Source organism: Anastrepha obliqua, chromosome 2 (genome assembly GCF_027943255.1).
Source record: "Anastrepha obliqua isolate idAnaObli1 chromosome 2, idAnaObli1_1.0, whole genome shotgun sequence".
Taxonomy (NCBI): Eukaryota; Metazoa; Arthropoda; class Insecta; order Diptera; family Tephritidae; genus Anastrepha; species Anastrepha obliqua.
In genome coordinates, this window is record NC_072893.1 from 50,307,013 (window position 1) to 50,324,737 (window position 17,725).

A 17,725-nucleotide genomic window follows, 5' to 3' on the forward strand; every position below is an offset into this window, starting at 1 on the left:
GTCAGGTGTTTGGCCGAGCTCCTTCTCCTATTTGTGGTGCTCCACAAATGGAGCGATCCACAGTTTTAAGCCGAGTCCGAATGGCAAACGATTTTTTATGAGGAGGTTTTTGATGGCAGAGATACTCTCGGAAGTTTGTCATTGCCTGCCTACCGAGGGGCGAGTGCTATTAGAAAATTTTTGTTCTATTATTTGCACAGAGATTCACATCTGCGCACTCTCGAATGGTAGCCAACTTTCTTACTAAATAAAAAATAAAATGACTTTGAATGATGGAAATTTAATTTGAGCTTTACGCTCTGCATTGCTCGCCTGTTTGTGTACTGCAGCTGTCTAATTCCCAAGTGTCAAATTTGATTGACGTACGACGGCCATTGCAGACATTTAAAAAATCTTTCGATAGGGTGATTAATTTTGCGCCACCTTTACGCCTTTAAACAAATTAGAATGTCTGTTTACTCAAAACTCGAAAAAGGCAGCAGTTTCTTAGTCACGAATTTGTGATTGTTTTAATTCGTTATAACTCTTACATATTTTTAAAGAATGAACTTCAGTTCGAATTAATAAATGTGTTCATTATTTAAGCTGTAGCTTACATACCGTTAGTTTCCTACAAAAATAATAATATTCTACAACTCAAAGTCGAACATTTTTATTGGATAATCGTGATTCGAGTTATAGGAGTTTGACTGTACTGGCAATCGCAAGTCACAAAAATTATTACCATTTTTCTTTTGCTTGTATGCACTTTATTTAATAGTTACTATCACAAAACCCCGGAATTTTCTTCTAGGCCGCATTTTCTCACGGAGTTGATGATAGTCGTAAAGTGAAATTCAGTCGACTTGCCGATTGGTCAGTGTAGCGATTAGCGATTAGTTGTGACCGAATGCGTGACTACTGGAGCCCGGGGTTATCACTGCATTTGCGCTTAAGTTTTCAGTAGTTTTCAGTATCTAATCAAGCGCAATTCGAAATTTTTTAGCTTAAGCACGAAATCTGATTTCCTCATTTTGATATACATATCTTCATATACATACTTGTACATAGTTACTACACACACAGCTGAAGAGTAATAATAGTACTTATAAAAATGGGATCGTAAAGTTATCAGTAACGCTGCTGCTGCTACTGCTGATCTCTCACGCTTAGGTTAGCAAATAGCAGAAGCAGCAATCTTTACAAGCGCTTACCGCCGATGTGCGTGTAGCAAAAAATGTATATGAATATGTATGAATTCATATGTTAGGGCGGTACGATTTGTGTGGAACGATTTTTTTCGACATCGTGCGACTATAAGACAAAAGTCATTTGGTGCTATGCTCTAACAAATTATGTTAAAAAGAAATTTTGAAAATATTGTAAAATTTATTTGTGTTTGGTTTTTTGCAAGTTTTAATTTGATTTGCATATAAAAAAAGTACACTTTTCCCATTACAATATCAAATAAATTTCATACACATTGGAAAGCGATAACTCGACAGCTCAGTAAGTTCAAAGTCGCGGTATTCGCGAAATTCGTAACAAAGTTCGATCCCTTGGCAAGCGCGTACAAAATGCTCCATACGTGAGAAAATAACCATTTTTTTGCGATTTTGGTTTTCTAAAAGTGCGTTGTAACTCGTAATCTCAGTTGTGGGAGTCCTACAACTCGTAGTCTTTGAGTCAACAAATGGTAGAATGGCGCTACCCCCTCTATCTTACCTTTATCGGTTTCCATAAGGCATTCGATACACTTCATCATCAGTCAATTTGGGATGCTTTGGCTTATATGGGTGTACCATCAAAATATATTGAGCTTACAGCAGCATTGCTGCCGCATTTTGTACAAAAACTGAGTGGACGCATAAAAGCCACGATGGGGGAAAGAGGAGGGTGTTGAGTATTTGTGGATTATGAACGGTGACTAATTTGCAGTAATGTTAGCCGCTTTAGGCTACTGTGTAGCAAAGAAGTGACAACCAAAATGCTTAAATCTTAGTGCCCCGAGAGCAAGGCAATTAAAGAGAAGATGCTGAGCTGATTTCACCTCGTCCTCCATACAGGACTCTAAGTAATTTGAAGGCTTACGGCATGCATACCTCGCGAATAGTGCCCCGTGAGGCCCCCACAAAGTTTGAGAGCTGAAATTTTGTTATCTTCAGAATATGCCTCGAACACTTCGGATCCACACTTAGCCAGAAGGATTTCGCAACCTCACAAGCTTGTGTACTTCCCCAGCGCGCGCTGAGTTGATACGAATCCCAGATTGTCAAAGGGATTCCGATTCTCTCCTTTTGCGCGAAAACTACTTCACAGTTCCCTTGTCCGGCCAGCTTGTCCACCTCGCAGTTTCCCGCAATGTCTCTATGACCGGTTACCCAGCCCGGTCTGATGCAATCGAAAGTTACACCAGGCATTCCCTGACCAGTTTCGAATGCACCATGATTGCCGCTTGGCTTTCGGAGTAAATATTTACTCTCTTGACAGTTATTACGCAGTCAATTAACTGCTCTTGACAGTCAATTAACTGCTTCTTTGATTGCGAATCTACCAGGAGTAAACTCCAGTGATCCGGTAACCTGAATTTGAGTCTGAGTCTGTCCAACTTCGAGCCATCCGTGAACAGGTTCACCAAGCCCTGCGTCCAAGTGATGCACCCAGTTCCCTCCTTTCTTTATGGAATATGGCTGAAGAAAGTTCCGCTTGGACTAAGCAAGGATATACACTGACCTATTATCAGGCGTATGAACCCTAAGTTTTTAAGGATACTTGAGTGTCTTAAGTAAGGTCGAGCCTGAAGCCCGAACCTCTCAGCCTGATTGTGCTAGAGTAGGAGTAGTTCGAAGCACCCCACTAACTCCAGACCTTTGGACCCCCTCCATCTTCTTAATTGATGTCGTCCCTTCCAGCGAGTTCCACCAGACAATGACTCCATATAACAAAATTGGCTTTTAAATGGAAGCATTACGAAAATGGCACTCGACTGGAACCCGCAAGGGAGCAGAAGTCGTGGCCGATCAAAAAACAGTTGAAGAAGGTCAATGTTGCGCGAACTAGCAGATGCGGACATCTCACGGGACGTTGCAAAAACAACAGCACAGAACCGTGTACGATGGAAGAGTCTTGTCGAAGATCTATGCCCCCGAGACGAGTGAACAAGGAAAACAAATGGTATTATTGAGCCAAAATACAACTCTAGCCGAGAGGCTCCATCTTTTGCCAATAGCGCCCTTGCATCCATACTTCGCTATTGTTACATTTCTTACTCCTCAATATTAGGCTTCCACGTTGGCTTACTGCCAAGGATTAAGTCTTGGTAATTCACCTTGTCAGAAAGCACCAACGGAGTGTTCCCTAAAGAGGAGAGTTGAGCTCTGGGTATTTTATAGTTCCTCCTGAATAGGACGAGCTCCGTTTTAAGAGGATTCACCGACAAGCCGCATCGAAAGCTAATGACATTACTCGTGCCGCAATCGATTGGAATTCGCAAGGACGCAGGCGAAAGGGTAGACCCGCGCAAACCTGCAGAAGGAGCCTGGAATCAGACATGACTTGAACCGGCATAGCTGATCCAGATGTTGGCGCTTGACAGAAAAAAATGGAGGAGCATTGTGGTGGCCCTACGCCGCCCCCCGCGGAACAATTAAAATTAACATGTACTCGTAAATTTAACTGGTATTTCCGGAAAAAGAAAAAAAAGCTTGTCCACCCTAGTATGTACGTATGTATATATGTTTGCTTGCAAATGATAGTAATGAGGCCAAACAGAAGCATATTATAAAAAACTGTATATTAAATAAATATATATATATACATATATATTACGTATAGATGTAAGCACTTACATATATACAGCAAAAAATATTTCATTACAAGGGCACTACTTGCACACAGAACAAAACTGAAACACTTAGTGCTTTACAAATTTTAATATTTACGGAAATGCAAATAAGTAAATACGTGCGTCTGTAAGTATGCACGTATTCAAGTGTGCAATCAAAGAGTGGAATACGCTATAGATAAGTAAATATTAATGAGAAGACCCAATTACATACAAACTCCATGACGCCGCCACAACTCGTCAACAAACCGACGCTCCAATTGAAATGAAAGTAAAAGTGCTTGGCACATAAGTGGTGATATTATTGGTGTTGTTAGCACAAAGGAAGTGGTATGTAGTAGCTGTTGACGCAGAGGGGAAGATGGGTGCACTCATCATAGTTATTGTGATGCTCAGTGCTCCAACTTGAAGTTGTAACTCTTAGAAGAGGAAACAGCCGGCATAACTGGTTACATTGAAACATGAAGGAGTTGCTATGCCACTCGCTTGCTATGCACGTACATATGTATGTATGTGTGTATATGTATATTGTAGTTGCTGATTACAGCCACAATAAGAAGAACAACAATAGCAACAAACTTAAGCATGCAATAATAGCAACAGCAAAGTTTTTTGGGTGATGTATGTAAAGTGAAGTAAATGGCAAAAGCCATGGCGACCATGGAGCGGCGCAATAGAGCAGACGCCGCACTACAAATGAAGAATAAATGCAGAAGGAGAAAATGAAGAGACAAACTGAGCTGAGAAAACTTGCGTTCGTATTAAAGACAGCACAAATAATCGTAATCAACAGCAGCAACAACGAATAAACATTTCATAAGTACGTTGGGAATGCAAATAAAAAAATAAAAAACGCTTGTAACGATAAAGTAAAGGAATGCAAAAATAGTGTTGCCATTTTTTAATACTAACTGTGAACAAATTTTTTTAAATAACTTTAACTAATTATTATAATGATGTTATGCGCGAGTAGTTGTATTTTTTATTTTTTTTTTTTTATTGTGACTTTTATACGTCCACGCAGCTATTTTTTGTGTTTTGGGATTTTTTTGTTTTATTTTTTTCTGAAAAATTTTAATTAACAAAAATGTATCAAAATTAGTGTTAATAGAAATTAATTTTTTATTTTTTAGTTACTTCGTATTAGTTCCTTCAAAATTATTCGACAGCTCTTGGCTTAATACAAATTCACGGAGAATTTTTTCTCCTCATTGGTCCGATTATGAATAAAAGTCCCTAGACAAGTTTTTTCCCCTTTCCTGTTTAAGAAAACGAACTTCGCAAAATGGAAAATGCATTTTAGGGAAAAAGTAAAACTATATAAAATGAAGAAATCGTTAGAATTGGGCACAATTCGGCTAAATATTTGATGGAAAGGAAGTTAGTGTAGTGTAAGAATGTCAATAATTTACTTGTAAAAGAAAACTCTTCTATACAGATAACCCGACGGCCTTTTTTTTTGGGACAGACCAGCAAGTACAGCACTCAGACATAATTAAGTCCATTGTACTGTACTCAGGTTCCCTTTTTAATTTAAAATCTGAGTAGGTCTTGTAGCACCGAGGAACCAAGGTGGTCGCTTCTTAACACATCAGTGCCAAAGACCTCAATCCTGATTGGAGCGCAGGCCGGGCAGACGCACAAAAAGTGGTTCACCGTCTCATCTTCCTCTCCACATGCTGGGCAGAGTGCACGAGCTTACTATTGCAAGCATTTTTTTCGTTTCATAAGTTCCTTTACACTAAGAAAATATGTTACAAAACTAAAGAGGAATAAAAAAATTTTTTTTTTTATACACGCACTTTGACCTGTGATTAGATATTCGAAACACTGCTAATGTTAAAGCTCTGAAAATTGCTTTAAAGGCTCCGCATATTGACAAGTTTTGGCTGCTTAGTTATTTATTTTTTAGTTTTAATTCTAGTTTTATAAAAATATGGTTGAAACTAAGTGTAACAAAGGCCTTAATATTAACACTCTCAAACTTTGTCAAAATTTATAAAAACTCGAAAAACTTTCAACAAAATTTCAAAATTTTTAATCAAAATTAAAAAAGAAAATCTGGATATACGGTTTACAGTTGATAAAATTTCAGTATAAGTCCCGATTTACACAGGGAAGCATTTGGAAGGGAAGCATTTTATTTGTGAGCGAAGGGCGAATGGAAAAAAGAGAGGGATTTTTGTTTCCCGTACAGGCGACACGCTTTGTGCTTCTTATTCGTGTTGTCAAATTTAAAGAAGTAAACGTCAAATGCAACGAATCTTGCCGAAAACAATTATACCCGTACAGCCGCGAATGAAACATCAAAAGAGAATTTGCAGTGTCTCATTTCCACTACCAAATTTAGCAAAGTCCTCAACCATCTGTGCGATCCTTCTGCCCGAAAAATGTGAAACACAGATGGCGCCCCAAGCAGTAAGAAGGCGTTGTTCTTAAACAAGGACAGGTAGTAATTTCCATTTCCACCACTTAGGACTGGTAGCGGCAGGCTAATCACCTACCCTGGTAGAAATCAAATCGATTAACAAAACCAACGCAAGACAAGTCTTGTCGAAGCCCTGTACTCCTGAGTATAGTGAACAAGGGCAAAAAAACAGCAAAGTGCAAATCTCAGGTCGCTCATAACTCTCGTTTAATTATTTTTTTCCCTGTGCGTCTCCCTAATACCAGCCGTGTCTTAAGGGCAATATCGCCATTTTTCGGATAGCCAAGCTGCGATAGCCAAGCTGGATTCGGCGATATCAACCTCTAAACAGGAGGAACAAAGCAGGACTAGCCTCACCACCTTGAGCGAAAACCAAAAAGTTACCTTAATCTGGGTCCCAGGACACCGGAACATTGAAGATAACGAAAAGCAGATGAACTGGCAAGAAGGGGATTTGCCATGAATAACGGTCTTGCAGAATCGGTATTCACACAATCAGGTGCAATCAAGAATGCAATTTCCCTCCGAATCGCGGATTGTAGGTGGAGAGACCAGACGAAATGCAAAATTAGCAGAACGTTATGGCTCACCTACAACCTTAAACAATCACCAACATTGATAAACATGAAACGATGGGACGCCTGGAGACTAACGGCAGTCAGAACTGGCTTTTGGTCTGTGGGAGAACAAGCAGCTGAAATGGGCATTCCTCACAACACATACTGTCACAGTTGCAAACAACCGGAGAAGAAGGAAACAATCTTCCATTTCCTCTGCGAATGCCCTACCCTATGGAAGAACAGAATGTTAACCCTGTTCGAGAGTCTTGAATTGGCTGGCAAAGTGGCTGCCCTATGCCCTCCATAGCCTCACGAATTCCATCACAAGATCTCGGTGGCCAATTCTGATCACCTCTTCGAGAGATAACACAGCTCAGAAACTTTACCGTCTTGTGGAAAATAAACATTGTCCAAATCACTACCACCCAATTCCGGCCATAAAAAATCGTTAATCATCTCTCGAGAGCGCAATCCATTCCAAAATAACATCTGTTATTGGAAAATAAAAACACTGAAGGCTACGCTCGTCGCAATACTGATACTTCCTGATTAGATTAGATTATCTACGAGGTTTGCACTTCGACCGTATGGTCTATTATGCCCATTATTCATCACAGTACGTCATCTAGACCCAGTTGCTTTATTAAACTCAGGATAGAGCTGGGTTGGATTGAGCCTATGTGCCTTTCTTCTATAGTTTCATTGCTTGTTTATTGATTTACTAACACCCGCAACATAACGGTAATTTCCAAAACAGCAAAAAAATCCTGATATATCTATTGTAAACGAAGTAAATTTACTAAAATCTGCTAAAAATTAAGAACCCATGGAAATCAATACATCGCAGGTGGAATTTTGAGAAATGAAAAATGCCTCGCCCACCTTTATATAAATGTGTATAATTCGATAAGAGCTTATCAAACTCACTCAAAAATCACTCCCAATTTTTATATGTTAAGATTAAATGTCCTCCGAAGCTTTGTTTAGTTTCTCTCTTGGCAACAAGTGCTACTTTGGCCTTAGTGGGCCACTGAGTAGTAAAGTCCTCTCTCGGCGAACGAAACTAACACTCTATAAGGCTCTCATCATGCCCCTCCTAACGTATGGTGCAGAAGCTTGGATGATGATATCCCAAAAAAAGCCTCCTTTGCGGTGGAAGGACCAGGCGGGGAAGGACTTAGCTTCACTTGGTGGGCCGAACTGGTGCCGGTTAGCACGAGAAAGGAACGACTGGTGTGCTTTGTTATACTCGGCCAAAATCGCGTAAGCGGTTATCGGGTCAAGAAGAAGAAGAATGTCAGTCCGTTTCTCTGATACTGGTGGAGGTGGTGGGGGAAGTGTTTTCTGAGTGACACAGCCCAGTCCCAATTAGCACAAAATATGCCATTTAGATACACCATTTGAGCAACCACTGCTTTTTATTAGTCGAGCCATCTTAATTTGACTATGAGTCCGCCCATGTTGTCTATTTTCTTCTCTGCAATTTCTTTCATGTTAGCCATCGAGAATTCTCTCAACATTCTACGACGTAGCGCACCCACATTTGGGCACTCACACAGATAGTGAAAGACTGTTGCCTTAGACTCTTCGTGATTGCATGACCAGCCCATCTTCCTTGCGTGGCCTCCCAAAGGTTGGTGGTCGGTTATTGTCGACGTGATTCTCTGATGTTGAAAGCTGTAACTCTCATTGCGTTTGAGTTTATTTGTTGTCAAAAATTAACAGCCAGTCCAAATTAAATTTTTCTGAAATATGCGCTGGTATACTTTAAAGTTCGGCCCTTAGCGAATTTAGCCACTCTTACTTGTTCTTTCAAAATTATTCTTGTAAAAATAAATTGATCTGAGACGATGAGTTCTTGAATTGAAATCAAACCAAAAGATGGAGTTTTCACCATGGAATCTCTTTTTGGTATCGAAGAAGAGAAATTAATATTAGTGCTTCTTAAACTTATTTCAAAACTCAGCACTAAATTTTCTAATTTTTAAATAGATTTTATTATTCGTAGAAAATTTGAATAACTTTTTGGGTCAAACAAAAATATTAGCTCCGGCAACACTAGACAAGAATGCAGAATACAAAGCGAAAGTGTGAAATAAATTAACAAAAAAACCATATTAAAATAGAAATATATACCAGTTTTAGTAAAAAAGAAAAATAATGCATAAAAGCCAACAGATAAAGATATTCACAAAAAAAAATGTTTAACTGCAAAGCAGAAGCTGCATCAGCAACTTTAACGAAGAGTAATGATGGCAAAGAAGAACGCAACGGCAATCAGCCTGTCATTTAGTCGTCAGTCAGTTAGTCTCACATCCATACATACATACATACATACACATATACACGTATATATGTAGTTGGTCAGATGAGCAGTGGTACATACAAATATACAATAGTAAGAAGGTATGCATGCAGTTGCGTCTGATGTCCACCGTTCATGGCAACTACTGACTAGAAGTGGCTAGAAATGATGACGATTCATAGATAAGAAATACTGGTTAGCAGAAAATACATAAAAGCAAACGAAGAATACATAGCTAGCAGATAATTGTAGTATAAAAAGTAAAAGTTCCTACATATATTTGTTGCCTTCAAAGAAGTAGCATAAAAAACTAGTTTACAGAGAGACGTCTGAGTTATGTTCAGTCTTTGTGCCAGGCGTAATTTAAATGTCATCGTTAAATTTTAAAGTTAGTATCAACTTCGGTGGTTATATTGAAAATTTGTTGTATATAAATCTTGAAGTACCTATTATTAAAGTAATATCGAAAGCGGAAAATATAGATTATTTTGGCAGCCGAAGTAAACTTAAGGATTTAATAAATAAAATAAAAAGAAATATTTCTTTAACTGTTAATATTGTTTTTTATCTAAAGGATACTTTTTATTTAAAGTACACTTTTTACCTAAAAGGCTTCGAGTTTGACTTTCAGTGAGTGGTAAAGACCATAAGCATTCCTCTAAACGAACTATAGAATGCGATTCACTTGGGTGTAACCGCGGAAACCAATAGAAGATGGTATCTGACTACTAACTGCAGGGTCTGCAAAGCGCTCGGGCCAAAACTGATAACTTGACGATGAAAAAATTGTCATTTGTGGACAACAAGCGGATGCGGCTTTTAACCTCGAAGCAATGCTTAGAGCAATTCAAACGAGATTGTCACCGTTGATGAAACCTACATTCATCATTACATACCAGAAACTAAGCAACAATCGAAACAATGGATTTCTCCCGGTGAATTTGAAGAAGACGAAGACAGTATTATCTGCTACTTCTTTTGCAATTTAATTTGCCTCTTCCTTAATCGGTATACCAGAATGACCCGGAGGCCACACGACATGAGCATTTAAGAATACAAACTTCGCGGGAGCTTCACGGAAAACAGAGCGACACAGCGAATGTTGGAATAATTGCGTTTTAAGGGGTACCGGTGGACTAGAATTTTCAAAACATTCATTTAATTTTTTATTACATTTCGAAAGTACAGGCTTTTAAGCATATACTGTCAAATTTCTGGAAGGATATTCAAAGTATTTTCGATTTTACAGCCGTTTTAGCAGATAGAGTCATATTTTTCACGTGTGCACTATCAAACCTTTAAATTCAATTACGTCAAAGACTTAAACAACGACATCACCAGACATTCAATTGAGTGGAACCCGCAGGGCAGTCGCCGCAGAGAAAGACCGTCAAACACATGGAGATGGATATGGCGAAGACGAATAAAACATGGAACGAAATAAATTACTGGCGCAAAATCGGGACCAGTGGAAACTGTTTGTTGAGGCCCTTTGTTCCATAAAGGAATAAAGGGTCAAATATAAAACTCGAAACTACTTTTTTCGGCCTGGTGTTGTTAAAAAAAACACAACTTTTCAACCGAATCCTCTAAAATTCTAATATGTTGTTCACAATGGCTATTGGGGATATCTTCCATACTAGAATCATATTATTATTTAAATTATTTCGTATTTTTTTGAATAAAAAACTAAAAAAAAACTGATTTTTAAAGTGTCAAATTCAAAACGGCGTCATTTTGTGAAACACTTTTTTTTTTGTTTTATTTTAGTACGGGACATAGTAACAGTCATACTGATTAATCATTTTTTTGGCTTTTGTGTTTCAGTTAAATTGAAGAGCCAAAATGGACAACGACGTCCAGGTTCAATTCTTCAGGAGGTCAACATCAGCGTCATTTTTTAAATTATTAAAATTAAAAAAAAAAAATTTCAATTTTTGTATGTTAAACAAGTTAAATGAAAACCCTAAAAAATTTAAATATTCTTTTTCATTTCTTTTATTATAAAAAAGGTTCCTGAAAATACCCTACATTTTCGAGCTCTAGACCAACCCGACCCCTTAAGCACTTTCAGGTTGACGGCGAACCTAATAACTTTTTCCTCATGCGTCTAATGAACAACATTTAAAGTCTTTAACTCTGCCCATAACTCTCCAAAGGTGGAGGCTGTGCGGCATTCTATTTTAAAACCAAAACTTTCTTTTTTGCTCGGATGCCAGCCTCCGCAGCCAACCGAGTTGGCCAAGACCAAAACATCAGCAGCACAAACATCAAAGCCATCAACTAAATATTCATGTAATTTTGGTGCAAAGGCGGCTCTAATTTCAGCTGTGGTACGGAAGGGTGGGTATGGCAATGCATAAGCTTTCCACAGCCACTAAAGGATCACCAATTTTGGTGTTGTTAAAAACGTATGAAATTTTTTTAAATACAAAGTTTGAACTGGATTTCGTGCCAGTATTATTGGCAGTTGTGTCATACATTTTAGCGTTGAATTATTTCAGCTTCATGTCGTGTCAATTTGTAGACATTTTATTATTTTGCTCGTATTATTTTTACTTTTAATTTGTTTTTTATAAATAAATAAAAAGTTTTAATTGTGTTTCATCACTTTGCAGTTCCATGGAAATGTTTACAAGTTTGTTTTTTTATTTCTTTCTCGCAATTTTAATCAGAATTGAATGACCGCACTTTGGGTAGAAAACATTTTTGCTTGCATATGCATTTGATTATGATTAAAACAGTATTTATGGTAATCGCAATCAATTTCAGAATTGAGATTCTCGGTTCAAGTGCAATTAATTAACTTACGGTAAACATATACGAGTAAAATATTTTCATATTTCAAGCAGATTAAAATGCTATTTCACAAAAAAGAAAAAAACAGAGAGGTGAAAAAACACTTTTGTTTCTGTAAATTGGATGTGGTTGTCAATATCGTATAGAAAAAATAAAAATCTTCATCGTGCTGAGAATAGCAGCAAAAGGCTGTAGAAGACGGCGCTCAGTAATGCAATTATATGCACAGCCAGAAGTCATTTTTAGGCATCTTTGTAATTTTTCTTTTATTCCTAGTGGAGGAAATACAAAAAAGACACACATAAAAACAGCCAAGTTATTATAAAAACCGTCGACCTCAATTGGTTGCTTATTGATGTTGTTCCATAAATGGAGGGACTTACTGTTCAATGCCACCTCTGAACAACAGATGGTTTTTAGTGAGCGGCTTTCTCGTGGTAGAAATACATAAATACACTCAATGGCTTGCCACTGCTTGCCGAGGAGCGACGCTGTTAGAAAAAACTGTTTCTTCATTTTTGGGAATTCATGCACATAGACTCGAACCTACGTACTCCGAATGGTAGTCATGCACCAACGCATTCGGCTACGGCGGCCGCGGTAGAAATATTAGATTGGCGGAAAGGAAATCCATTACTTCTGCGTGAAATTTTTGCGCAAATGATTTAAAACTTTTTTATGGTCGATCTTTAGCTTCTCGGCGATGCTACGATAACTAAAATGCCGGTCAACTTCGATTATCTATGCGTTGTTATCCACATTCTCCACATAGCCGACATATTCTTTAACATCAAAAATGCCTGATTAAAAGGGGATGGCAACTTTAGAAAAAACGTTACTATCATCTGGTATTTCATTGCTTGTAGTGGGTTGCGAACCCGGGACTCTAAGGAACGGTAAAGCTGTAACAAAGTTGTACGCCTGAGAAAGTCGGATATTTAGCTCAACTTTTTTCTGTTGGAACAACTAGCAAGTACAGCACTCAAACACTCGGATTGCCTTTTAATTTTCTCTCTCTCAAGAAATCTGAGTAGATCTTGTGGTGCCAAGGAGCCAAGGTAACACATCAGTGCCACAGACCTCAAACCTAATTCGAACGAAGACTAGGCAGACGCACAAAAAGTGGTCCGGCGTCTGATTCTCCTCTTCAGAAGCTGGGCAAAGTACACTGTCCGAGATGCCGACCTTCTTCATATGCTTCGCCCCCACAGAAAGTGGCCCGTCCTCAGTCCAATCAGCTGCCTGCAGTCATATCTGGTTAATGACAGAAGGATTTGCGACAGTCGATCGGACGTGACAGTTAACATCAGTTTAGTCCATCAGCAGCCTCTCTCAGTCTGCCAAGCTCGCTTGTGGGCTGTAGTAACCCATTTGCTAACCGTGGCTTTGATGGCTGCAGAAGGGAAGAGTGGCAGAACGGGCTCCAGGCAAAGAAATTGGTCTCAAAGCTCATCCTAGCTAAGGTGTCAGAGGTCTCGTTACCCACGACACCCACGTGTCCCGGGACTCATGTTAGCATCAGGCTATTAGGTGCGCAACTAAGTTTTCGCTGTTTTTTTGATGAAAAAACAACTTTATTCTGAAACAATGGTTACAAGGGAATCATTAAAAGTATTGTCCATCGCTGGCTACTACTTTTTCCCATCTTTCTGGTAGATCTCGTATAACGTCGCCGTTTATTTCGAATAAAAGAGGAATCAACACTTCCCGCAAATGACGATTATTCGGCACAAAATCAGACATTTTCACAAAACCAAAAGTATTTGATACCAAAACAAAATCACTAATGTGGCGAAGCAGTTTGTTTACCATATGTCTAAGCTTGGTTTATGACGTTTAGGTTATGTTAGAATCGACTAGCACACACTGCTGGCAACATCTATTGGCAAACAGCGATAACTTAGTTGCGCACCTAATATTATGACTACCGACATAGTTAAGCATGGATTTACAGGATCGTTAGTTCAACATTAATTGGGCTGTTTTTTTACCACAGTCAGAAATTACTTGCCAAGCTAAAAACTTACTAAGGATTTTAAACTTCGTTTGGACATTTCCTCTGCTACATTTCTTCTATCTGTAACATAAAAATTCACACTTGGAAGTTGAGAAAGGTTTGGCAGCCGCTTCGCACATAGGAACAACGATGCTACTTCGATTACGAAATGGGTCCGTTGTGAGCGTTGAGAAAAGTCCCAATACTAATAATTGATCACCATCCATAATTCAGCAGTTAAAACTCTTAAATATTTAACTCCGGATGAATTGGTTGATTCAGTCTTTTGCCATGTTGTTTTTTTTTTTTTTGTTTTTGTTTTTTTTTTTTTTAATTTTTGTCTGTAGCTGCCTAAACTTTGTATAATTTAAGCCCTTTCTTTTAGAGCATTTTAAATTTTCAGCTATCGTTCTACTCAATAAATCAGAATTTTTCCTAAAAAGCGCCTTGATCTTCTTCCGGAGCGTTTTTAACACCTTTTGCTTTGCCATTTCATCGCTTTCGCTTTTGACAGTCAGACATTTGCTACATCTTTCAACAACACGCGGGATGGTATTCTACGAAATATTTGCATTTGCATTGATTGTTTTGAAAATCCTATTTGGATTTTCAGTACTCAATCGAATCAATTTTTAGCACGCACTTATTTTTCACTGTTCAACTTGAAGACGAAACGTCTCGAGTTCTTTTGAAATTTTATATGAGTGTATTTATAAATATATGCAAATATTTAGCAAAGCGAGGAAAGAAAATTCTATTTTGAATATGAAAAAAATTGACAAACGTAATTTCAGCTCGAGCAAAACTTAACGGCTGGCGAGCAAAAAAAAAAAAAACAAAGATATTGCAATACTTTAATGAGTAGGAGCTTTAGGGTTGGTGGGTTGGTTTAAGTGGTGATTCGTCCAGAATCCAAATAGCGCTACCGCACCATTTTGTTGCCACATCCTCATTACTTTAGGGTTAGTGAAGGAAAACAAACATATATTTGTAAGAAGCGATAAGCTGCGCTTTTTCGAAGTGTTTACCTTTAAACTTTTTCACATTTCCTCTATATTTCCATGCACAAAAATGCATTTATTTCATTAGAAAATGCAACACATAACCTTTCTCAAGCTGCGTTATTGATTGCATGTGGAAATGTGAATGGTTCAGCTGTAAGTGCATAGCAAATTCAGAGCTAACTAACCTATTGACTGCCCTACGAGCCCTGGATGCATTCCAAACAACATCAAGGAGTGTTTTACGTTGTCGATAATCTCTAAATGAGATGGCCAAACAATATCGTATAATCTTATACTGGGTTCCAGGCCACAGAGATATACCAGGGAACTGTAGGGCAAACCAACTTGCAAGGGAAGGTACCTGTATGTCAAACATAAGTAATTTTAGGGAGATTCTTCTCGCAACTTGTAAGCTTCTCATTAAGGATGCACTAATCAATTCTGCAAATCAAAGATGGATTAGCGCTAACACCTGCGAAATTGCTAGGCAAACATGGCCAAGGCTAAACTTACGTCTGTCCAAGAGCATTATAAAATTGAGTAGACTTCAATTCAGGACCTTAGTAGGGGCCCTCACAAGACATTGTCTGTCATAGGAAATCATGCAAAGAGATTAGGCGTTTACATGCATGATTTCTGTCGTAGCTGCAGAAATGAGGAGGAGTTGGAAACAATTCCACACCTTTTTTGCACATGCCCGGCTCTAGCCAGAAGCAGGAACCGATATTTAAAATCCTACTTCTTAAAGAATATATATAATCTATACACTTTGGGTATCAACAACCTTTTACGCTTTGTCAAAAGCTCAGGATGGTTCAATATGGAAAGGGAAATGTAGCCCAGCCTCCGCGGCTCACAACGGACCCATTTCGTGGTCTAAGTGGCATCGTTGTCTCTATGTGCGATGCGGCTGCCAAACCTAACCTAACCTAACCTATTGACTGCTGGCCTTACCCACAGTCATAAATCGTAGTTGCAAAAATCCGTTAACTCCAAAAAATCCCACAGTGTAGATAAATTGGAGAGCCAACATAAACAAACAGAAGAGGAGAATAATTGTTTCGAAATGCATATTTTATAGTTTAACAATAAATTTGTAATAAATTTTGTTAGATGAAAAGAAAACTTCGAATCCGTTCGTTCGTTGCGGCTCGCTGAGCTCTTGCCCATGTGCACATACTTACATACATACATAGGTATTCCTGTATGTATGTATGTATGTACTTTAATTTAATTGGTTTGGTTAAAAAATTACGCAAGTATTGAGCTCTGTGGCGTTGATTATTTCTACGTTTGCTTCTTTGCTAACATTTTTCGTGGATCGCTTGTTGGGGCAACACAAAGCTGCCTTTTTCGTTAGAAACCCAAGCAAAGTTTGGTGGCTTACTGCAGAATTTGCACTTCAATTCGGTATACATATTTATGATATTTTCGCTATAAATAACACACCAACAAATTTTTTGTTTGAATACATTTTTTTTTTTGCTTTCGCTATTAGTTTTTATATACATATTTTTAATTCTCCTTTCGCATTTGCTTTTTGCTCCATTTTCGCACAAAATTAACTTAATCGAAAGTTATGATGCGAGGGACAGACATAAAGCGGAGCAGAGTTGCGACTCAAATTGATGTTAAAATGTGGTTACTTGTATTGGGTTACTTAATTTCTGGTTTCACGTAAATTCCACGATTTTAATGACGATAACTTTGTTATTTAATACATACATACATACATGTGAGCACATATAACATGGAATATATAGAAAAGTTTCCTGCAAAAAAAAACTGATTCGTCAATTTCTTTCTGCGTGTAACCTTGCAAGGGGGAGCATCATCAAATCGCTGGTAAATACTTAAATTTTTAAGCTGACTTTCGGTCGTGTTGGGATAGGTAGTAAAGTGGGTAGGTTGGTCGGTTGTTTGTTAATACTGAATATATAATTAAATTCTTTTTAAAGCATATACCAGGTTTCTTATATACTTTGGTAACTGTAATACATACACAAACACAATTATTGGCACGCACTAGCACACGAAAAAATTTGGGCAGAAACGAAAACGACAGCGTTCAAGTGACGAAATGACGATACGACCAAATGACGATGCCGATGCAATCAGAGTAGACGGATACGAGAAATTTGCAAACTACACTACGCTCGGTTTGGCGAATGATGGCTTACAAATGGATTTGCGTTGACTGTGGACCGCCACGAAATGTGCAACAAAAAAAAAATATAGAAACAAAAACTTTTCGTTACGTTAAAAGACGAAGTCACCAAAAATCCGACTGCTCTGCACCGATTAAGGTTTCAAATGGCGAAATAAACGCGCACTAAGTATTTAACTTTTACACTTTTTTCCACAAATTACTTATTTTGCAAACACTTTTTTATTTTTTATTTTTAATTACTAGCAAATATTTGTAATTTTCGTAACTCTGTACGTAACGAATACCGCCGAACACACCGAAGGCGAGGTTAGCGTGCGACTTGCGAATGCGTATGGACGACAACACGGACTACACGCGAAATCGTCAACAAACGAACCGTTCGTAAACACGCTCCAACTGAAACTGAACAGACCAACGAATGACTCCAATAACTTGGGTAGCGAGCGCTCCATCAACTATCAACTGCTCCAATAGCTACGACGATACGGCACATTTTCACCAACATACAATCAACGATGCTCACGCGAATGGTTGCAGAGTGAGTGGTGGTGAGTAACAACGCGAGACGCCGAAGTCATAGTCGGTAACAGCAATCAACGCAGCGCTAACGGCGCGACGACGAAGATTTGTGTATTAGCAA

At 38.4% G+C, this 17,725-nt stretch overlaps 1 long non-coding RNA gene across 1 annotated transcript in view; it reads right to left on the bottom strand.

Moving 5' to 3' along the window:
• Positions 1 to 17,471, bottom strand: part of LOC129236894 (uncharacterized) — a 154,473-nt gene extending 137,002 nt beyond the window's left edge. Inside the window, exon 1 of the long non-coding RNA XR_008581725.1 lies at positions 16,918 to 17,471. This is a non-coding gene — a long non-coding RNA (uncharacterized LOC129236894). The remainder of the gene's footprint in view (positions 1 to 16,917) is intronic.
• Positions 17,472 to 17,725: the final 254 nt, after the last annotated feature.